Below are 24,423 nucleotides of genomic sequence, written 5' to 3'. Positions count from 1 at the left end.
GAAATGTAACATAGTTCAGAATAAGTCCTGATAAAGGAAAGAAGTCTGACTTAAAAACCCGAAACGGTGGAGCGGTTAATATTCTCTCTCAGTCCTTCTAGGAGGAGAACCAGTGAAGAACCAGGTCACTCCAGAAGGTACAAGAATGACAACAGCTTAGGACATTGGGTTCTGTTGTTTCAATATCAAAGTCACAGAATTTGCCATTCTTTTTCCCCATATAACTTTAAGAATTAATTAGAGTGACAGATGCCATTCCAAATGTCAGTATTCCTTACATGGACTAGGAAATGAAATATAGGCATATCTAGAACCCATCTGATTAACAACAGCCCCAACCTTTTCTCTCCAGTTGTTTTACAGCAAAGCAAAGGTTCTGTGGAAATCCACATCATCTAGACTCTGGGCCAATTCTGACCGTGGGTGATGAGGGGTCTCTAAAGCAGAACAGCTCTTTTCATCAGAACCTTCAGTCCAGAACGGCCTCACCAACTCAGACAACCTGTTTAGGATGAATCTATAATCAAGATCCTTCCCACAATCCTCCAGAAAGTGACACTGAGCTTCCCCACCTGAGCAAAGGGATGACGTACAGGGCCGCATCACTGCCACAGCCAGCACTGCGCAGTAAAGTAGTCCCAGGCCGGTTAACCCGAGATAACACGTTCTGCGTTTGTAACAGCCGTAGTGCTTTCCTCCAGTGGCCAAACGCACCGGTGGCGTCACGTTTTGGGCCCTTGCGCGTCTAAAGAAGACATATGACTGTTATTAGTTTACAAACACATTTGAAGAACAAAAAACAAACGTCTAAAAATATCAAATAAAAAAATATAACAAAAATTATGAGCAGCATTCTGGCTTCTGCTCTACTTTCCTCTTTGTTTTTAGAAACCGCTGGACTCTTATGTCAGAAACCACACAAGCAGACTGGGACGACTGAGGCGTGACGTCACCAGACGCGTCTTTGACGTCAGCAAACATTTTTTAATCCACTGCATTTTGCGGTAGGTGGAGGAACCGGGCACATCTGCGTCGTTTAACGTTATAGTTTGGGAACTGTCGCTTTAAGAGCGGATGGCGGGCGGTCCTGTGTCGGGGAGGAGCTGCTCCTCCTCCTCCTCCTCCTCCTCCTCCTCCTCCTGGCTGCCCGGTTAGTGCTCGATGCTGAGCTCATGTCCATGTGCCCCGCTGGTGGTTCTGTGTTGGTGTGCGTCTGTTTTCTGTTCACTTCTTCTCCAGTCTTGGCGCTGATGTGGGTCCGGTAGCCGCGCCGAGCTCGGTTGGTCAGTAGAAAGCCGGACAACACCGCTGGAGAGCCGGAGAGCAGTAGTACCACTGTCCTTCACCTGCTCTCAGACTGCAGGTCCATTACGAAGGTAAGCGAGCATCACTGCAGCACCACCCGTCACGGACGCCGCCGGCTCCTCATGTGCTCTGTCCGTCTCGGAGTGGTCAGTCCGCGCTGTCCCTCCAGACGCGTTCGCTCAGGGTGGCCGGGTTAAAGGAACTGTCTATTATGGACGGTGGTAATTGCGGGTTCCCGCTCCAGCAGGGACGCAGCTGCTGGCCTGGCTTGGTTCGGTTCGGTTCCTCTGATGTGAACTTGTTTTGGCCGGGTTCTGTAAACTTAGCTCTGTAAACTATTAGACTCGGATTCCCGCTTCAGCAGCGGCTCCTGTGGGTCAGTACAGGCCTGAAGTCTTTGCTGCTGATGGGTTAGCGCTTGTCAGCTGGTCCAGCCTGGAGGTCCTGATGTAAACACACGTATCTGAACCCCCTGAGACTCTGGAGTCCAGTATGTTGAGTCTCTGTGAATGAATTCCTGTTTTTGTGGTGTAAGTTAGGCGTGGGGTGTGTGGGGCAGGACAGCAGGGCAATATTTAATCGTTATGGTGATAAATCCCCTCACAGAACGCTCTGCAGAGCTCCAGCACTTAGAGCAGAGTAACAGCGGGAAGAGTTCTGTTTACCTGGATTCCTGCAGTGCCGTGGGGTTTTGTGCTCCACTCTGACTTGTAATGAACATTTTCGAAGGTATGGTGATATCAGGTTTTTGCCGCGTGACGATGCCGGGCGTGCGTAATGATGAGTTCAGTAGCCTGGCTTGGTTCTCCTCAGGGGAACTCAGTTGCTGTGCGTGTTTTAGCTGAAGACCCACAAACGTTCTGTTAAACAGGTTTGGTAGATGCCTTCTTCCACATCAGCGTCTGGGGGTGTTTTCGGTGTGGGGCCCTTGCTGATCTTCAGGTTTTTCAGGTGGTCTAGCCTGGTACCTGATGTGTATTGGAGTGCAGTGTGTTGAGAAGGTTCTAGTAAATGCAGGTTTCTGCATCAGCAGCTGCTCCTGTGATGTTGTTCAGGTGACCTGGCCTGGTAACTCTGCTGTAAGCCCTTTATCTGTCGTGATATTATAGCTGATATTCTATGAGCAGGTAAACTCATTTAAAGCAGTCCATTCGTTTATTGGCACGGCGCTTTCGGCCTTGGGCTCTTGCCGACGTTCTGCTTGTTCGTGTGATGTAAACTAGTCATTCTGAGACATTTTGCAGGACGTTGTGTTGTAGTGCCGTTTGGTGAGTAGGTTCTGACCACTGCTAAATGTAAGTTTCTGTGTTAGCAGCTTTTTCTGTGGGTTATTATTGGCCTGGAATCATTGCTGGTGGTTGTCGGGTCACCCAGACTGGTCACTGTGGTCTAAACTCATTTTTTGTCCCTGAAATTTTACCTAAAACTCAAACGCAGCAAAGTCATTTGAGTGGTGGTGGATGTGCAGGACACAGGACTGGCCAATAAGCTTTACTGTCGCTTTACATTAGACGGGCTTGTGAAGGTGTGGAGGCCCCATGGCTGCGGTCATTTGACGTGTGTGTGTGTGTGTGGCTGTTCACACTTGACGCTGGGTTTATTAATAAGTGTGTAATCTGTGTGTGTTTGTGGTGGAAAACACACATTTGTCTATTGCTGCACTTTGTCCTTGTTATCACACACTGAAGCCAAACAGCCAAGTCCAGTAAAGCAGGTCAGATGAAACAGGGTCAGTTCAGTGCCGTTATAAGTAATAATGAAGTTTAGTCGCACGCAGTGTTTCTAGTCTGTTTCTGCTGCTGTTTGCCATCATTTGCAAACGTTGGGATACGTCTGGTCAAACGACGTGTTCTGGTGCTTTTCTAAGAGCTGGCGTCCTCTTCAGGGAAGAAACTTAAACGTAAATATACATGAAATATACTTTTGTCTGCACAGTTAAGTGCAGTTTCCATGTATGTTTACAAAAAAATGAAAACACAAAAAAGTGCTGTATCTTTTGCACGGGCAATTTTTAAAATTTATATTTATATTAATATATTTGTATATAGAAAATATATTAAATTCATCAACAAAAAAAAAAAACAGTAATTGCGCATTGAAATCTGAAGACGTGTGAACTCTGTAGTGGATGCTTCAACGTATTTTCACTTAAAAAGTCAACAAAATGTCATTTTTGCCAGCACATGATGTATATACATATGCGTTTTTCAGCATTGGTGATATATTTTCCTAGTTTGACCCTTCAAACCATATTTAGTTCCAGTCTTGAAGCCCAGCGGCGTAGTTTGCATAGACTCTGCAACTGTAGCCTCACTTTTAAATGCAGGTTTTAATGGCAAGTTCCATTGATTTGCTCTCTTGGTGAAATGAAAGTTATTTCCAGCTACTACAAGGGGAACTGAAGGATATCTATCAAGTACACACACACTCATGAGACACTTCAATTCACTTCAAAGATGTTCAATTGCTTGTTAACACAGACAGCTAATCAGCCAATCACACGGCCGCAGCTCACTGCATTTAGGCGTGTAGAGGTGGTCAAGACGACTTGCTGAAGTGCAGACCGAGCATCAGAACGGGGAAGAAAGGGGATTTAAGGGGCTTTGAACGTGGCGTGGTTGTTGGTGCCAGACGGGCTGGTCTGAGTATTTCAGAAACTGCTGATCTGCTGGGATTTTCACACACAACCATCTCTAGGGTTTACAGAGAACGGTCCGAAAAAGAGGAAATATCCAGTGAGCGGTCAGTTGTGTGGACGAAAATGCCTTGTTGATGTGAGAGGTCAGAGGAGAACGGGCAGACTGGTTCCAGATGATAGAAAGGCAACAGGAACTCAAATAACCACTTGTTACAACCAAGGAACGCAGAGATGGGCTACAGCAGCAGGAGACCACACCGGGTGCCACTCCTGTCAGCTAAGAACAGGAAACGGACTACAATTCGCACGGGCTCACCGAAATCGGACAATAGAAGATCGGAAAAATGAGTCTCGATTTCAGCTTCCTGAGATGACCCGCATTCACACGTCCAGCAGTTACGTCACGTGAATAAATCACGTACGTCATGTGCATCATCAGCATGCCGACTAACGAGAAGGTAATTAACTCTGAGCAGACCTCTGTTCCGCGCTGCTGCCATGGCGACACTGAATCACGTGGCGACAAATCGGATGCGTATGTAAAAGTGGCTCAGGCTGGGTTTGAAAAGGCCAGATTCGCGTGTCCACACAACCCTGAGAACATCAAGTCTAACTCACATTAGAGCAAAAAATCCGATTTGTGCCGCCACCTGGTAATGTGAACACAGCCGGTGTCTCAAACATCAGGCACAGCTTTTGTAAACATTCAGTGTAATAGGCAGCTGCGTTTAGGGGCTTTAAACTCTTCTGACACATTATGACTGTTTACCTGTTTACCTGTTTATCTCTGCGGATCGTTTAAAAAAATCTGTGGAATTCCTCTTTAAAATGGCACTTGTGTTGTCAGTTAGACAGATTAGTCAGTCGTTAAATAAACCGGAGCCTAATCTCGTTTCCTGTGAAGCGCAGTCATATGATGCCTCGTATCGATTGCAGATTTTTACAGCCGCTGTTAACAGTCGGCTCAGATTTTTCAGGTTGGTAACCGTTCAAAGTTTGAGGACTTTACAGTTTATCGCGCTTTAACTCGCCACATAGCCAAGAAACAGGTGCCAACTGATGAGGTATAAGCTTCCGTCACTCGTTAGCTGCCTTCACAAGCATGTCTTGGCTGATTTACTACATTTGGGCTGCGGTCAGAGAATGTCTGTAATTAAATATATATATATATATATGTGTGTGTGTGTGTGTGTGTGTATATATATTTTTTTTCCTGTACTGTTCGCTCATATCTCCCCGTGTGTAGCGTCTGGCCTTGACCCCCTGGATTCTGCTGTATGATTGGTCTGTGAGGAGGCAAAGGCAGCAGACTGAGTGGTTGAATCTCAGATGGCTCCTTGTTATTTATATAGTGATGTGTGTATATAGATGTATATTTATACTTGTGATATAAAAACGCATGCAGTGTACTGGTTTGGTGTGAAATCATGTTTCATGGCCTGTGTAGGGCTGCACCGTATTAATGATTGATTATATTGCTGCACCTTGCTGTTATTTATTAGTAGTTTAATATGGAGCAGTATCATCAGAATACTAGTATTCTTGTCCTTATCGTGCAGCCGTAGCCCTTTGAGATTCAGTCAGAGAGAGAGAGATAATGAGTGAATGAGAAATACACCTGGGATTACTGAGGTAGTGCCGGAAGATTGAAGCTGTTGCCAGGTGTCGGAGTCCTGAGGGTGCGGCTGTGTGAGTGGAGGTGCGGCCGTGAGTAAACATGCCCTTAGACCCTTATCTCTGTAGTTTTCTCTTTCTCTCTCCCTCCTTCTTTCCTGCTGCCATACCTGACCCCTCCAAGACCTTCTTCTCTCTTTTTCCTACAAGTAGCAATTTAGCGTGTCTGTGCGTATCGTTTTAGCTGTATTAAAGGCCTCAGCACATACCAAAGCATTACCGTAAACTGGGGCTTAAAGCAGGCATCGCATTTTCATTAGGCAATGTTGGTTAATATCAGATCAAATTAGATCAAATCAAATTTATTTGTAGCGCTTTTTACAGCTGATGTTGTCACAAAGCAGCTTCACAGAATTCCAGTAAAGTTTTAACAAGCGTGTAAAACCCCTAGGCGAGCAAGCCAGGGGCGGCAGTGGCCAGGAGAACCTCCCTCAGAGCTGAGGAGGAAACCTTGGGAGGAACCAGGCTCGCCAGGGGGGACCCGTCCTCCTCTGGTCAGACTACCTACAGAGTTATTATACTGCTAATATTAATAGTAGTAGTATTAGTAGTAGGAATAGCTGGGAGTCTATGAGAACATCAGTGTAGGGTGGGCAGCTGGTCCAAGGCAGGTGGTGGTAGCTGGGCGTGGACAGCTGGTCTGAAGCGGGCAGCAGGAGGGCTTGACTGTCGGTTGTCCCTCAGTGTCCAGCCAGACATGTGGGCAGTCATATACTCGGAAAAAGGCAGGGAGAGGGAATTAGTTTTATTCTGTCTGTTTGTCCGTAAAACAGGGAATGTGAACATTTCCAGAGTGTGGCTAACGACTCCGGCAGATCTGACTATGACAGCTTAACTAACAGGAGAGAACCAGAAAGACACACAGACACGGCAGCACTCTGAGACAGTCTGGCGTCCCTCCGCTCCACCGTCCACAGACCTGAGTGACCGCGTGCGAGCGGCGGGACGACAGCACCAGTGTCTCAGTTTACTATAATTCCCTGTGTCCATGGACCCCTGGATCTGCTGCCTTTATCTAGGGGGAACATTAGCTACCAAAAGCTGAACTGAACAAGTGAGTTTTCAGCCTAGTCTTAAAGATTGAGACTGTGTCTGAGTCCCGAACAGTTTCTGGAAGATCATTCCAGAGTTTGGGGGCTTTATAAGAAAAAGCTCTTCCCCCAGCTGCAGCCTTAGGAATTCTGGGAACTATTAATAAGCCAGCACTCTAACATGATAATACTGGTTAGATCCAAGTTGTTTGTCTAGCTAATGAGCTTTTTTTCCCCCTGGCAAACTCTTGATAGCTTAGCTGTGCTAATTTTACAGTTATTTGAACTGTGATTGGCCCAACTATGATTACAGTTGACCAATTGAAGTTGTATACATGCATATCTCCCATCCTGTATGTGACTCATGTTCTGTACACAGTCCACTGTACATTCTGTATACGTTCAGACCATGTCATATATCTGCTGTCCTGTATGGATTCCTCAGTGTTCTGTAGGGGTGGGAATCTCTTGGCACCTCACAATTCGATTCGGTTCGATTCAGAGGGCCGCGATGCGATTATAAAACGATTATTGATGCATCTTTTTTTCTTATACAGGATCTCTTTTTTCTCACTGTGTCAGGACTTGGCACTTTTAAAGCAAAGTATTTGTAATGATCTATAATGAATTTACTTCCAATATCTGTTATTAATCAAGCAAATGGAAGTGATATGGAAAGTGAACTGGAAGACTCTCATTCACTGCTCTTGTTTGGAGCACACGAGACACTGCTGCTACTCATCTGCGATAAAATGTGCCGTTACGGTGAAATAAGATCCGGTGATAAGGGACGCCCACGCGGCACGTTACAGCCGCCCGGCCCGTTTTCTTTAGTGATTTTATAACTGCGGATTTGGTCGTGTTGTAGAGAGTCAGGGGTCACTGTGTCAGTAACCGGGACGCAAGCAACACAGCATGAAAGCCCCGTTCTTCAACAAGACTGCAGGTCACTTAGCAAGGGCAAGTGACCTTAGGGGGCAGTCGTGGGCTGGAGGTCAGGGAACTGGCCCTGTGACCGGAAGGTTGCCGATTCGATCCCCAGGGCTGACAGTCCATGACTGAGGTGTCCTTGAGCAAGACACCTAACCCCCAACTGCTCCCCGGGTGCCGTGGATAGGGCTGCCCACCGCTCTGGGCAAGTGTGTTCACTGACCCCTAGTGTGTGTGTGTTCACTAGTGTGTATGTGGTGTTTCACTTCACGGATGGGTTAAATGCGGAGGTGGAATTTCCCCGTTTGTGGGATTTAAAAAGTATCACTTAACTTAACTTAACACCGTCTCTCCTGGCTAGTAGCTACGACAAGGCAGAGAGCGATTTACCTCAGATGAACCTTTTGGAGACTTATTTGCGTTTATAAGCAGCGCAGTTGGTTTCCTGGAACATTAAATCTGCACAGAGAGACTGTTAAACACCAAGAAGCTGTGAAGCTAAAGTAGCTTTGGGTGGTTGGTTAGTGTAATGGGTAACATCTCTGCCTTCCATGCCATAAACTGGGGTTCAATCCCCACCTGGGTAAACACCCAACTCTATACCAATATAATAAGATTCCTTGAGCAAGACTCCTAACACCACCTTCGCCTACCTGTGTAAAAATAATCAAATTGTAAGTCTCTCTGGATAAGAGCGTCAGCCAAATGCCATAAATGTAAATGTAGCTTTTTTTATTTTCCCGAATTTTCCCATTCCGGAAAAATTTGAACAAGAAGCTGGAGAATAAGAAGCGACTTCAGCCTCGTAAAACAGCCGAACGCTGGGAGACGTTTTACAGTAAGCTGCTGTACTTTAGAGGAAAAGTTTTCTGGCGGAGACGGGAGGAAAGCGGCTCCAGCTGAGCGGAAGCTTAAAGCAGAGCGAAGTAAGTCTCTGTTTCCGTTCATAATATTTAGCCTGTAATAGGACATTAACACACACTGAGACATACTGGACATTAAATGTTGTGGCTCCCAAGGTGGTTTGATTTTTGTTGAAAGGGCAAAATGGCTCTTAACATTTGGGTTGTGATTCCTGATCTAACCTGGCTTTAATGCCGAGCCGGTCGGATTTCTCGCTCATCCAGCTGTGTTTTTGTTGTGTGCCATCACAGGCAGTACGAGCGCTGCACTTCCCCACTTCCAAGTTCCGCTCTTTGTATTCTGTCCACATTACGTTCTAAATGAAAATTTAGAAAATCGATTTTTGACGTTTGAGAATCGATTCAGGATCGTTCACGTCCGCATCGCGATGCATCTAAGAATCGATTTTTCCCCACCCCTAGTGCTCTGTATCTACTGTCTGTCTGCATTCCACCATGTTCTGCATCTCTCATCCTGTATGTGTTCCGTCATGTTCTACACTCTTAAAAAAGATGGTTCTTCAGTGAAGAAAATAATTCTACATAGAACCATGCACACTCAAAGCACCCTTGGCATTCTTCTGTTTTTTTGCATCATGAAACGGTTCTTCAGATTGACGGAACTGTAGATGGTTCTATATAGAACCTTTTGAAAATGGTTCTGTGTAGCACCGAGCAGGATTCTTTTAATGTCACATTGTCAAGCTTATAATAACAGAAAAACCCTTTTGGTGCTAAACAGAACCCTGTTCACGAAGGTTCTGTATAGAACCCTCTATAGTTCATTCACACACATTGTCCATCAGTCTGAAGAACTCTATCATGATGCAAAAAAAAACATTAACAATGCCAAGGGTTCTTTAAGTGTTCATGGTTCTATATACATCCCTTGAAGAACCATCTTTTTAAGGGTGTATATCTGCTGTCCTATATGTGTCCTACTTGTATCATTACCTCACTGTCTGGTGCAGCCCAGAAGTGAATGGTTTCCCCCACTGGGTCTTTTAAATCTCCCTGTTGGTTCCTCTCAGTGGTCCTTCCTCTTGCTCTGAGGGAGTTCTTCTCTAGAGCCTTGGTTCCTCTCAGATGTTCAGGGAGTTTTTTCCTGACGCTGTCTTCCTCTGGAACACTTATTAGTGGGCTTCACCCACTTTCTGTGTTAAAGCCAATTTGTGTTGAAGCTGTTGGATGAAGAGCTCAACAAAGAAAACTGAATTGGACCGAACAGAAGTTCTATGCATGGTGTGTTGCAGTCAGCAGAGCGTTGAGAAAAGTCGTTAGGGAGGCAGGTTGTGCAACAAGTTTAGATTAGACCCCTCTCTGTGGCTCTCTGTAGGTCTTTATGATGGAGTCACTCAACCACACAGAGTGTTCCTGAGTCAGCATAGGTCATTATAATAGCAAGGCACTGTGATAATTATTTCATGGGTGCTGTCAGAGGCTCTATGGTCATTTCCAGTGACTCTGTCTGTACATGTGCAGTGAACGATGAAATGTAAGTAGCATTAGCTCATATTAATTCGTTTCGTGGCCTCCTTGTTGGAGCCTTTGGCCAGTGAGCTCGTTCTGTGGCATGGAGCTATGTCCAGACGCTACAGACATTTGTGGATTCAGCTACGTTTGAGGTGTGCTCATTGCTTATATGGGTTTTCAAATGCAAGCATAGTTAATCTCCATAGAAAAGAACAGTAGAATGCTCTGGAGTCTAAGGTCACGCCATTAAATACCTTTGGGGTGAGCTGGCATGGTGAATTCTTTGGGATGAGTTGATTTAAGCTCCATCAAGCGCTTGTACTTTGGGATGAGTTGGGATGACAAAGCTCTAACTCTGTGAGGATGAGCTTGAGTGATGAATCTCCTTTCATCACCTTTGACGTGGGCTTCAACGTTCCAACTCATGTCAAAGGTGTTTGACAGGGCTTCAACGTTCCAGCTCATGTCAAAGGTGTTTGATAGGGCTTCAACGTTCCCTTTGACATGAGTTGCAGTAATGGAGCTTAAATACTTTTAGCATGGGTTGGAGTGGCAAAGCTAAACTGAACACCTTTGGGCTGTAATGGAGTTACAAAGCTCTGTGATCCATTGGGATGTGGGATCTGGACAATGCAAGTTACACTCACTCCAGGCTCACCTGTAGCTCATTTGTTGCTGCCATGTGTTGGTCCACGTTTTAGTAAATAGTGTCTTCGTCTTGTCTCTCTGTATTCCCTAAAGAAACGGACTATGAGGTGACGCATCATGCCTCAGCTGGCTTGAGGGAATACTGTAGTAAGAACACATCACCTGGAGGTGGTTTAGTACCATAGGCATGAATCATTTCTCCTCTTTGGAGGATCAACCCTCACTTTAGAGTTCTTCTTATATGATGAAAGAGTCTAGATGTCTCATAACGAATCAGTCAGCTCTGAGGTGGTAAGGCAGCTGTTGAAGCATGTTATGGAAGATTAGGAGCATGTTTTTCATCAGATAGGTTCACTGCCTATCAAACGTTTGAGGACACCTTGCTTTTTTCTAAATGTTTTAATGAAAATAAGCTTGATTCTGTGGTGCAATTGCAATAGCTTACCATATTAAACAGAGAGTTGTTTAGATTTTTCTATTGTTTTCTTTTTCTTTTACTTGAGAATAAGTCCATTTATTCTATCACTTGTTGTAATGTTTGCTCTCATCAACATTCAAACCTTTTAGTTGTTTAAATCAAAAGAGCTTTTTACGATAGTTTGAAAAAAGAAAACTGTCAAATCATTATTTAAACAAAACTTGCTCTTCATTCCAAGACAGATGAACTTGAAGCTGAGTGTTAAAAATAATGCCCATAGCATTAGCATATAGCTGTGAATAGAATTGAGGGAAAAAATTCATTTTAGGCCAAAAGTCTCTTTTAAAGCTGTCATAAAACAATATCTCAGGCATCAGGTATTCAGAACAATTTCGTGTAATAACTGTCAGTGAGGGAGCTTTTAGAGTCTTTAAACTGGGAGAGTGGCATGTTTAACATCAAACCACTCAGGGCTACTTTGTTTACATCTGAACCGTTTAAGCAGAACTTTTCAAACGTTGAAAACAAGATGTTTCCAATTATCCGAGTGATAGCGTAGGTGGTTGGTTTTGGGCCAAACTGTAGCTTTTGGTGGAGTCCAAACAAGAAGAGACACTGAGGCTTAGTAAAGAAAGATGTTTTAAACCCTTGCAGGAGCCTGTTTTACCTGTATATAACTTCTACATACCGCCTGTGATTCCCCTGAAAATCCCCTTCTCTTTCCTCATAAACTTGAGCAATTTTGCAAGCACTGTCTTGCTCAATTGAGTCTAAAGCCAGAAACATACTTTATGCAAGTGCATGAATGCAGATAATTTGAAGTATGCAGATGTGGTTTAACACGTTGTTGGATTCTGAAATGTTATGATACAGTGCAAGCGCGAGCTGCATGTTGAGCGTTACAGCAAGGGGCGCTGTAATGACACCCAAGCCTGACCAAACCAGCTTTCATAGCAGACAAGCAGGATTTCTCTCTCGCTAAAATGGTTTGCTCACGTAAATGTGTATGTCATCCATCCATCCATCCATCCATCCATCCATCCATCCTCCGGGGTTCGGGTCGCAGGGGCATCATCCTATCAATGAGGCCCAGACCTCCCTTTCCTCTGCCACTTCCACCAGCTCTCCAAGGGGGATTCCGAGGCGTACCCAGGCCGGCTGGGCGATATAGTCGCGCCAGCGTGTCCTGGGTCTTCCCCGGGGTCTCCTCCTGGGTGGACTTGCCTGTGACACCTCCCTAGGGAGGCGTCCAGGAGGCATCCTAACCAGATGCCCGAACCACCTCAGCTGGCTCCTCTCGACGTGAAGAAGCAGCGGCTCTACTCCGAGTCCCTCCCGGATGACCGAACTTCTCACCCTAATTCAGCAACCAAGGATCAGAACGCCAAGGCCCACGCCTTCGGACACTGCCCGATCCACAAAGCACCGAACCCCTACTACTGCCCCTCCCATCGGTGGTGGGTCGATGGGAGGGATCCTACATTTATTTGACATTTTATTTGTTTGCCCCTAAAATCAGTTAATGTGTTTTTTATGTATTTGTGTGTTTTTTATGTATCCAAAATAGTTGAAATTCATTTTTGCATCATTGGTTTCCAGACATTTTTAGGCTTTTTTTGGTTTTAGTTTTGTGCTTCTAAGACATGTACAGTATATGTAAATGTAAACTTACAGTCCGAGCTGGAACACTCCCAGTAACTCCAGAGCGAAGGGTGGGTCTAAATAAATATTTCATATTGCACGACTGTTAACAGGTTTTTTGTGTGCAGTGCATTTTCACTCGGTACAGTTCATTCACTGAAGGGGACCTGCACCACTGCATGTTCTCTATAGTATTAATGCAGTTTTACTACTTATTACTACCCTATATTTTTATTGTTGTTTTAGTATATTTTATTATTTAGCTTTACTTCTTCTGTGTAATGCATCGTTAAATAGTGCCTGGCAATAGTTTTGCTTTCCTGTTTCGCCCTTTACTGTACTTTGTACTGCTGCAGTACAAGACTGTCTATCAGTCTATCCGTCCATCCATCCAAACTTCTGCAGGCTTAATAAGCAATTATATGTAATTGTGTTGGTTTTAGTGACATCTCAGCTACAAAGAATTCAAAATGGGCTGCTGTTGGAGTTAGAACTCCTAAAATGTGGCATTTAAAACATATGGTAAAAACTATAATACCGTGGTTTTTATTGTGTTCACTTTGTAATGAAACATGAGAGTTGTGATTATAATTTATCACAATAAAGTGAAAATGATTTTATTGCCCACCCTACTACAAATTACATCAAAGCTTTTTATTTCAGCAAAGGGAGGAGCATTTAGATGGGCTCTTTGAGTTCATGTATAGTTTAGCAATAGGATGTGAGTGGGATTCCTGACGGTTACTAAATCCTCTGAGTGTGTGTTATGTAAGTGCAGGGTCATCTGCATCTGCCATGCGCGCACACACACACACACACACACACACACACACACACACACACACACACACACACAATACCAGACTGTCACAACCTGCCTCAGCCACACACCCTGCTCCTCTAAAGAGACCTTCTGTTTCAGTGGAGTGTGTGCACATGTGTGTATTTGTGTCTTTGCTGGATGATGAATATGAACGCTGCCAGGTTGTGGTGACATGTGGCTGCTCTTTATGAAGAAGCTTTTATTAGATTGCTTTTGTTGCTTTTGTTTCAGCCCAAACTTTACACAACTCCTCCCAGCCCCATAAATGAAAAATGCAGTTGATCAGTCGAAACATGTTTGGTGTCCTAAGTTTTCTTTTTCTGGTGTTTACACTGAAGTCATGTGGCTAATGTAGCTGGCAAGAAGTGGAATAGCACCAGTTACCTTTGTGTTCTTTGGGTGCAGTCGTGGGCTGGAGGTCAGGGAACTGGCCCTGTGACTGGAAGTTTGCCGGTTCGATCCCCAGAGCCGACAGCACATGACTGAGGTGTCCTTGAGCAAGACACCTAACCCCCAACTGCTCCCCGGGCGCCGTGGATAGGGCTGTGTGCTCACTGCCCCCTAGTGTGTGTGTGTGTGTTCACGAGTGTGTATGTGGTGTTTCACTACACAGATGGGTTAAATGTAGAGGTGAAATTTCCCCGTTTGTGGGATTAAAATGTGTCACTTTGATGACATACAGTTCTCTATAAACATGGACTAAAGGATATTAGTAGCGCTGAAACTGTAGTAGAGCCGTACATTTAGTCTACTGTCCATTTTTAAAGATTACAGTATGTACAGCAAAAACTTTTTACCGAACATGTCTCGAGCTCACTCGGAGTGATGTGGGGAATTCTTCACAGAACTACTGTTTTAAGGTGAGTGTTGGCTTCACGTTTACATGCACTCATTCAGAAGTGTGTGCGTGCTCTGCTGGGCCTATGGCAGCTGTGCTGTGTGTGTAATCTGTTGGCCCACTCACACAGGGATTACACAGAGAGAGTGCTGGGATTTACCCAATGCAAATCTAAATCAACACACACACACACACACACACACACACACACACACACACACACACACACACTCCTGTTGGTTGAATGCTTCCACAATGTCCACAAGTTGGTTGTCTCAGCAGTACTGGGTACTCTAAAACTGTCTTACTCAAGCTCTGCATAGTATAACGTATCATCTCTAGTAGTTAAGGAGGAACATTAACAGGGAAATCTGGCATTTATTTCTGGACAGTTACAAAACGTTCTGCTGGTCTGGAAGATAAACACATCATCAAGCTTTAGTTTTTATATATCTGTCAGATGGAAACATCTGCTGAAGTCAGTGTGTATCCATTATTTGTTTGTTTTAATTATTAGAAGTGGCTCTGACCTGATACCAGCTGTCCGGCTGATAATAACAGAAAATGCTGCGTCAGCTGTCAGAGGACATTAAAGAGTGGATCCTGTCCTGTTCTGTGGCGAATTTAACCTGATATTTCACAGAATTTCTCATAAGAACAGCAAGGACAGTATGTCAGATCAGTGTCTGTCTCAGTGTCTGTATTGGTTTCAAAAATAGCGCTGCTGTTGTTGTTGCTGTTTTTTGTTGTTGCTGCTGTTTTTCGTTGTTGGTGTTGCCATTGCTGCTGCTGTTGTTGTTGCTGTTGCTGTTTTTTGTTGTTGTTGCCGTTGCTGCTGCTGTTGTTGTTGTTGGTGTTGTTGTTGTTGTTGTTGTTTTGTTGCTGCTGTTGTTGTTGTTGCTGCTGTTGTTTTTTTTGTTGTTGTTGTTGCCGTTGCTGTTGTTGTTGTTGTTGTTGTTGTTGTTGTTGTTGTTCCTGTTGCTGCTGTTATTTTTTGTTGTTGTTGTTGCTGTTGTTGTGAAAACATTTGTCTCAAAAGTGCCTTTTGCCCAAGACAAATAGTAAAATATAGAAAGCCCTAAACAATGTTGTACAAATTAACACAAAATATCATTTCATAACACATTGCTGTAAATTTTAGAATATGCAGTAAAAAACACCAGAGAATCATTTGAACTCTCTCTAAAGGTTTTAGTGCCTTCGTCCTTCATCGTTACCAGAAAACTCTCAGAACACACTCAAGCTTTGAGTCGGCTGAGGGGTCATCAGGGACACTTCATCTATTATTGATTGTGTGTGTGTGTCTGTGTGTGTCTGTGTCTGTCTGTGTGTCTGTGTGTGTCTGTGTGTGTCTGTGTCTGTCTGTCTGTGTGTGTGTGTGTGTGTGTGTGTGTGTGTGTGTGTGTGTGTGTGTGTGTGTGAGAGTAATGATCTTTTCCAGCCATGAGTGTCTTGTACAGATTTTCTGTGGAGGGTTTGTGGAATGTTCCAGAGTGTTTCTGAGCGTGGAAACAGCACAGCTGTGTTTTCTGGTGTAAACATTTCCGTGCCTGTCTTTGTGATGAAGTTATAATTAATCAATATAAATATTACGCGACTCTAACACAAAGCGTGAGTGGCTTGTTGTTCGGATGTGTTGTTAAGGATGTGGGTACGAACTCTTACGGTTATAGCTAGGCTGACTCTGCTACTACTAATTAAATCAATGAAAAGGTTTTTCTCTCTTTTTACTGTTACTTTGACAAACTAACGAGAAAAAAAATTGAGTAACAGCCCAGAAGTCATCACTGTCTACTGCAGCAGCGCTCAGCTCTAGCGTTAATGTTGGCTTGTTAGCTCTGCTGAAGGGGGAGCTTATTTCCCTCGGCTATTTTCAATAACCAAGATGTGAAAAGTCTTCCCCTAATATTTCCCAGGCACGATCCCAGTTGGAGGCAGTCGTGGGCTGGAGGTCAGGGAACTGGCCCTGTAACCAGAAGGTCGCCGGTTCGATCCCCAGAGCCGACAGCACATGACTGAGTTGTCCTTGAGCAAGACACCTAACCCCCAACTGCTCCCTGGGCGCTGCGGATTGGACTGCCCACCGCTCCGGGCAAGTGTGCACACTGCCCCCTAGTGAGTGTGTGTGCTCACTAGTGTGTATGTGGTGTTTCACTTCACGGATGGGTTAAATGAGGAGGTGAAATTTCCCCGTTTGTGGGATTAAAAAAGTATCACTTAACTTAACTTAGTGGTGGACGAGTGTGATGTAGTGGTCATTGTGGCATCCCTCATTTTTATTTTTTTTGTGGGTTGAAGTTCATGTCTTTGTTCAGATAAAGAGCTCCGTTTGGCTTTTTCCATTGTCGTGTCTTCAGTGATCTCTGCAACATATTGCTGTCTAAGCAAACCTGATGGGTGAGTTAAGGAGTGAGCACACGGGTTGTGTCCAACAATAGGCTCAGTTTGGTGCGGTCAGGCAGCAGTGCTTTTAGTTAGGCGGCTGACCTTATTTGAATCAGCATTATGTGATTATAAGCTTATCATCTTACAGAGCATTCACATTCAGCCATGGTTTGCCAGAGTCTGATCAAGTTAAATTAAAATCAGAATGTAGATTTGTTTGTTTTTCTTTGGTTTGGTTATGATGAGCGTTGCCTGGGCTGTGTGCTGTGGTGGTGAAGTGATGAGAATATGTTAAACATGTCCGATTTATTAATAAAGCGCGAGTTGTTCAATTAGTAGCATTTTGAAATCGATTAATCGCCAATGCAGGTTGCGCCCCACCCCCCTTCACAATCGCTGCTCTTCCATCAGGAGGAATTATAACCAGTACAAATGAACAAATGAGTTGTAACACCACTAAATACTTAATATCAAATACTTAATATAGACAAATGCTTAAATATCAAAACCTTTATTTATTTATTTATTTTTATTGTGAGCTTTGAGCATCCAGACTAATGTTCTCTGGGTGGTTAGATGGATGAAGAGGTTTCAGGTGATCTGACCGATGCAAATAAGGTAAGACGTAATAATGCAGGCTGATGTTTAGTCAGGTCACGTGAAGGTGTCATTATTATGTGGCAGTTATGTGTAAAAATCTAATCACAAGGTGGTATTTTGTCTGTCCGTGCAGCCGTGTTTGTGTGTGGCGTCCAGAGGTCAGTGTGTTCCACACTGGGATTCTTCATTGGAAATGCACAGCCGTCTGCAGTTCTGTTCACTAATGCTGTTAGCTGCTGGAGATCTGATCTGATTATAGTTTCAGCTCTGCTCGACCAACAGCTCAGCCTGTTCAGAGAGCCGCTGTCAGTTTCGACACCAGCAGGTAGACGTGCGGCGTGTGTTCATCATACCTTTGAGTTCTGATCAGAAATTCATCTATTACAGTTTCATAAGAGTCAACAAATATTTACTGTTTTAAGACTAATAAATAAATAAATAGGAATCCCAAAGCTTTACATGGTGACACATCCCCTTGCTTATGTGTTAGCTAGATATGATATATATGCAGTATATATAATGAAAATTAAGTGACTTCATAATGGGTTATATAATCCGGTCAGCTACCTGTTGCTTTACCTGGTAGTGTTCCTTATCAGTTGTGCTAACAGACTAAGTAAGTGGCGCAAAGAATTTTTTCATTCAGAAACAAACCAAAATTTTCAGTGTAGACCGAATTCTGGAAACCGTGTTTATGATGATCAAACCGGGTTTTCATGTCTAATGAGGTGGAGGTTTGAGCAAAGAAAGCTGCCCCTCCAGATGAGCCATCACTAAAGCTATAGGAGCAATATTTACCTGATACTTTTTAATCCCACAAACGGGGAAATTTCACCTCCGCATTTAACCCATCTGTGCAGTGAAACACCACATACACACTAGGGGGCAGTGAGCACACTTGCCTGGAGTGGTGGGCAGCCCTATCCGCAGCGCCCAGCGAGCAGTTGGGGGTTAGGTGTCTTGCTCAAGGACACCTCAGTCATGAACTGTCGATTCTGGGGATCGAACCGGCAACCTTCCAGTCACAGGGCCAGTTCCCTAACCTCCAGCCCACGACTGCCCATTAGATCATATATCAGATTAAATTTACATTAAGACATCATATTAATGGGGCGCCCTGGCTCTACTTGTTATTGATGTAACAGATTATTGTATGTTGTATACAAGATGTTCAATGTGTATATATATATATATATATAATGTGTGTATGTATATGTGTGTATACACATACCGTACCACTGTATTTACTTAACATACTGCCCGTCTGGCATTATTATAATTATTGATCATTTTCTCCTTTTGCCTAATGTCTGTTCATTTCTTTTAAGCATTGGGTTTTTTTTTTTTCTCTTCCTCATCTCTTTGTGGCTTGTCTTGTCATAACGTACCTCTCTATTTCTTGTACTATATATCTGTTGCTAATAAAAATAAAAATAAAAAAGACATTATATTAAGGTGTGTTAAAAAAATACAGCAATCCAGATAAAGTTTGGCTTTACTTAGAGCCTGTTGCTGGTTTTGGCATCGAGCTGTTGGTCTTCCGCATTGTTTATTTTATTATTAAAATTAGAACCAGGTGTAATTCTCTTAGTAATTTGCTGCCGTTCTCACTGCAGGTTTGTTCTGGGATGTGATTACCGGACAGGCGTGTCAGTCAGGGATTTATCAGTGGTCTTAATGGTTTTTTTTGGTGTAGAAGTGTTGAGGCTTCCCATCATACACTCAGCAAAGGGTGGTATGTGATCATAATGATGGTCTGTCATCATATTGTCCACCTCTAGCAGCTGTCCTGCAGAACCTCTGAGAACGCAGGATCTACTCTGCACTTTAATCAAATTGTGTTTTTTACATCAGAGGCTTAGAATCGTCCTCAGCTTCCCTCCTGATCCAGCTGCTCTGTGTTCAGCTTGCTGAATGTGATTGCGCCTGAGAGTTCACCTGCCTTAGTCGTGAAGGCCATTGTGGAATGTATACAGGGTGTGTGGTGAAAGCCGTGCGAGCGTGCTGTTGTGATACTGTAAGGCAGTAGAAGTATTGATTTAGTGTAGAGTGTCTGGCAGTGGTGCCACAGCTGCTGTGCACATTATCCAGCATTCATTTCCTGTTGTATAGTGATGTTGACCTAAGTAGTAAGTGGCTTATGTATGATTTGTACAGAGATTAAAGTTCAATAAAGTTGTATTGGCTCTCCTGCTGCAAGCGTAGCCTATAGCATGACTTTAGATTTAAAGCGATAGTTTAGCAAAACAACAGATATGGTACTTACCCCGAATATAATTAAGAATATTAATAAACGTGTTCCCAAATGCAAATAACAGGGTGACATTGTATGACCCTATTTGAGCCTATTTGAGATGACTTAACAACTGGAGCAACACTAGACATCACAACGATGGTACTTTGGTGCCAAATCGATGCCCAAAAAAAAAAAAAAGACAGATTTTTTTGGTTATGTCTGATGTTTTGTACGGTATCAGTAGTACAGAGTCCGAGTTGGGCGACATTCTTGTCTCAGGAATGCTGAACCACCTGGCGTTGGCGTCTAAATGTGCTGCCACAGCGATAACACAGATAACACTAACCAATAAGAAATCAGTAGCCTGCATATCTCATCATCTGTGCGCTAAAAAAAGTCTGCAAGTGTCATCAAATGTCATCTTTGATCGTTTGAAACTGAAATGAACTCGTCAAACGTAGCTACACGCATGAAAACCAGCATCCCGGTGTGAGGAGCTCAAGCAGACCACGGTATAGTCGGCGTTATGAGACGTCATGATGCGTTTTCTGCTTTGAGCTGTAAATTATTTGACACCTGGCATCAGAGTTTCTCTGAACTAGCTAAATGATTCCTCTCAGTGATGGGTGATGGTGGGATGGGCAGGTGAAACGAGATATTTTGGGATATTTTATCTGCAGACTGGCGCGTAGTGATGTAATCAGAACTTGGTTAGTGTGGTGGGTAACACCTCTGCCTTCTACACTGTAGACTGGGGTTCAATCCCCCACCTGGGTAAGCCCCCTACACTATATCAGTAAGAGTCCTTGGGCAAGACTCCTAACACCACCTTGGCCTCCCTGTGTAAAATGACCAGATTGTAAGTCGCTCTGGAAAAGAGCGTCAGCCAAATGCCGTAAATGCTGTAAATGTAACTCGGAAGACGTTTTGTATACAGGAAAATGAGGACAGTTCAGTGGAAGATTGTGAGAAAAAAATAGCATTTTAAATGTTTTGAGATGAAATGATGAAATTGTGCTTAATATTAGCGGAGACTTGAGCTACCCAAGTAAAAAGGCTGTTGTGTTTTTGTTTCCCGTGGAATTTCCACACCTGCTTGACAAAATGTTACATTCTCGTGACATATTATTTGTAAAATACTAATTAAAACATTCTTCCGGCTAACTTTGTAGTAATTGGCTTTTGAGGATTGTTGCTGCGTGGTTTTATTATTTATTACGTGTGTTTTTTACGTAAATGTACTGTTGGGCGTTGCTCTAATGTTGGACTGACTGCTGCAGTGGGTCATGTCTGTTATAATAACCCATTAAAATCAATTCTTACCTCCTTTTTTTGTTAGAATCTGCAAATCTGAATATTTTTAATGCGATAACATTGGACTGATCATTTTTGGCTGGTATAATTTAATATTTTCAAACAAATGAAACTTTAATTAAGTAATACTTTGCCATTGGTAACAATGATATAGTTGTGAATTTCCAAATGTGCTGTGTATCTAATTGACTCAAAAAGTCCTAGTCTTAGTATAAATATAAAAACATTCATATTATATCACGTAACCTGTAAAATGAGTAAAATAACATCTCAGGATAATATCTCAACTTGGTATGTTTGTTCAAAATAGCATCAATTTCCAGAATGTGGCATTCTCGCCTTTAAGGAGACCTTATCAGTGTTGTGGGATGTCTGCTGAAGCCAATGAGTCTGTGGAAACGAAATATTGGCCGATTTTATCAGCTGGGCAATATTAGTCGAGTCCTACTTCTCATTATATTTGTGCATTTTCATTGTTGTGTGAATATCATTTTCCTCGGACGCTCAAATGATTAACCCTTCTATTTGTTTAGCAAATATGCACCATATGGAAAAGAGGCAAATGCAAATGTGCGTTGCTCAAACCTGTGCAAATTTCACCCATCCTGCTTCCAAACCTTCGCCCAGTGTTCAGCTCTGCGTCTCCTGTCTGCTCATTCGTTCAGTTATTTACGCAGTCTGGCTGTAATGTGATCCAGTGCTTGCTGCTGCTTGTATGTTAAATCAATAATGAAAGACAAGCCTCGCTCGTGTTTAGCCCGTGTCATGTTGGCCAGTGTCCTGTGATTTAATATTATAGCTTGGCAAAAAAAAAAAAAAATCATTATTATTATTATTATTATTATCAATTATTTCCCCTCAGCCAAAACACGTTCACATCTTTTGTTTTTAGCCATGAAACTATGTGATAAATGTAGCTTACAAGTAATGGAAGCTTGACCCAAACCATTTAGGATGGAGGAATCAGCAAATGCGCCTCAGCCGATTGACTACATGGCTGCGGAACTGCGGATATTCCAAAGGAATGAAGGAATGCTCCGAAGTTCGTGCTTCCTTTTGCTTTAAATAGGTAAATAAACACTGATTCACATTAATTTGAGGCGTGTCCATTTTTAATAGGCATGCCAAGGTGGGGGCAGACAGTGTGTGTGACCAGGAGGTGTAACCCCACAGCATCTGGGATCCTCCCGGGGATCTGTACAGTTTGTACAATTACTAAATGGTATTGCATCATGCGCTAATCCGTGCTGCCAGTGTTTCATGCCCCGGCGTGCCGTCGAAGAACAAAAGCCATCTCCGAGTGGAGCAGAACGGAAGTGCAGTCTGATTGGCTCCAGGGTATTCACCTGGAAAGACGCCACTGTTGTCTTCTAATGTTGATTCACACCTGCAGGATTACGCATGTGAAACGTCCACACCTGGAATTTAAAGCAAACCAGACGGACATCCGCTGCTTTAGCTCGTCGTAGTGCTAGTGTGGGCTTTCATACAATAAAATGCATAAAATTAGGGGAACAGCTGTCCAGATCATCTTAATTTAACACCTACAGTTCCAGTCAGAAGTTTGGACCTACAGGACTGAATACAGAAAATTCAGTTGATTTTTTAAAAAAATATTTATTTATTTATTTTTTAGCATTTCTCCATAATTAAGTGGTTAAGGTGTAAATAAAGTCCTTCAGAGGATTTTAACGTTCTAGAGAAACTTCCCAGAATTGGTTATTAAAAATTGGCATAAAATTTAAAATGGGCATATATATATATAGTTTTGCATAATATGTATTATTTCATAGTTTTGATGGCTTTGTTATTATTCTTTGATGCGGAAAGCCATTGGCGTAAAAACCTTCAGGTGAAGGTGTGTCAACACTTGACTGCTCCTGTAGATGCTGTGGAAGTTTATTTGAATTGTAAAAACCTCATTTACACCAAAATCGGCCTTTTACCAGAGCCGTTTAGCCGTTTTACCAGAGCCGTTTAGCCGTTTTACCAGAGCCGTTTAGCCGTTTTACCAGAGCCGCCAGAAACTTCTTGTATTTAAAAGGCGCCACTCAGCTTTCTTTGAACGAGAGAGACCAGCAGGTAATTCAGGTAATGACAGACGACTCCTCTGGCTGTGCTTAAACTATGGTACCACTCGTCACTCGTTCACGCCGTCACATCCCTCCCCCCAAACACGCTCCCTCCCCCCAAACACACTCCCTCCCCCCAAAACACGCTCCCTCCCCCCAAACACGCTCCCTCCCCCCAAACACGCTCCCTCCCCCCAAAACACGCTCCCTCCCCCCAAAACACACTCCCTCCCCCCAAACACGCTCCCTCCCCCCAAACACGCTCCCTCCCCCCAAACACGCTCCCCCAAACACGCTCCCTCCCCCCAAACACGCTCCCTCCCCCCAAAACACGCTCCCTCCCCCCAAAACACACTCCCTCCCCCCAAACACGCTCCCTCCCCCCAAACACGCTCCCTCCCCCCAAAACACACTCCCTCCTCCCAAACACGCTCCCTCCCCCCAAACACGCTCCCTCCCCCCAAACACGCTCCCTCCCCCCAAAACACGCTCCCTCCCCCCAAAACACGCTCCCTCCCCCCAAACACGCTCCCTCCCCCCAAACACGCTCCCCCAAACACGCTCCCTCCCCCCAAAACACGCTCCCTCCCCCCAAAACACGCTCCCTCCCCCCAAACACGCTCCCTCCCCCCAAACACGCTCCCTCCCCCCAAAACACGCTCCCTCCCCCCAAAACACGCTCCCTCCCCCCAAAACACGCTCCCTCCCCCCAAACACGCTCCCTCCCCCCAAACACGCTCCCCCAAACACGCTCCCTCCCCCCAAAACACGCTCCCTCCCCCAAAACCCGCTCCCTCCCCCCAAACACTCTCCCTCCCCCCAAACACTCTCCCTCCCCCCAAAACACGCTCCCTCCCCCCAAAACACGCTCCCTCCCCCCAAAACACGCTCCCTCCCCCCAAACACGCTCCCTCCCCCCAAAACACGCTCCCTCCCCCCAAACACTCTCCCTCCCCCCAAAACACGCTCCCTCCCCCCAAACACGCTCCCTCCCCCCAAAACACGCTCCCTCCCCCCAAACACGCTCCCTCCCCCCAAACACGCTCCCTCCCCCCAAAACACGCTCCCTCCCCCCAAAACACGCTCCCTCCCCCCAAACACGCTCCCTCCCCCCAAAACACGCTCCCTCCCACCAAACACGCTCCCTCCCCCCAAACACGCTCCCTCCCCCAAACACGCTCCCTCCCCCCAAAACACACTCCCTCCCCCCCAAACACACTCCCTCCCCCCAAACACACTCCCTCCCCCCCAAACACACTCCCTCCCCCAAAACACACTCCCTCAACCCCAAACACACTCCCTCCCCCCAAACACACTCCCTCCCCCAAAACACACTCCCTCCCCCCAAAACACACTTGAAGCACACGGGAAGTCTCAGTGGGCCTAAACCAGGTGTTTCACCATCGTAACATTGGCTTGCCTGCTTATCAAGACAGATGAAGTGTGAGCTAATTATGGCTCTTTTCCTGCTCTCTGAGGTAGCACTGTGCCAGAT

At 44.5% G+C, this 24,423-nt stretch overlaps 1 protein-coding gene across 1 annotated transcript in view; it reads left to right on the top strand.

Annotated features, from left to right (window-relative positions):
• Window positions 1-1,138: 1,138 nt before the first annotated feature.
• coro2a (coronin, actin binding protein, 2A) overlaps window positions 1,139-24,423 on the top strand; it is a 56,656-nt gene continuing 33,371 nt past the window's right edge. The window contains exon 1 of the mRNA XM_017718609.2: window positions 1,139-1,376. The gene's annotated coding sequence lies outside the window, so the exon portion shown is untranslated. The remainder of the gene's footprint in view (window positions 1,377-24,423) is intronic.

This window comes from Pygocentrus nattereri, chromosome 5, assembly GCF_015220715.1.
Source record: "Pygocentrus nattereri isolate fPygNat1 chromosome 5, fPygNat1.pri, whole genome shotgun sequence".
Lineage (NCBI taxonomy): Eukaryota > Metazoa > Chordata > Actinopteri > Characiformes > Serrasalmidae > Pygocentrus > Pygocentrus nattereri.
The sequence above is the reverse complement of the archived record's forward strand: the minus strand, read 5'-3'. Positions and strand labels throughout refer to the sequence as shown.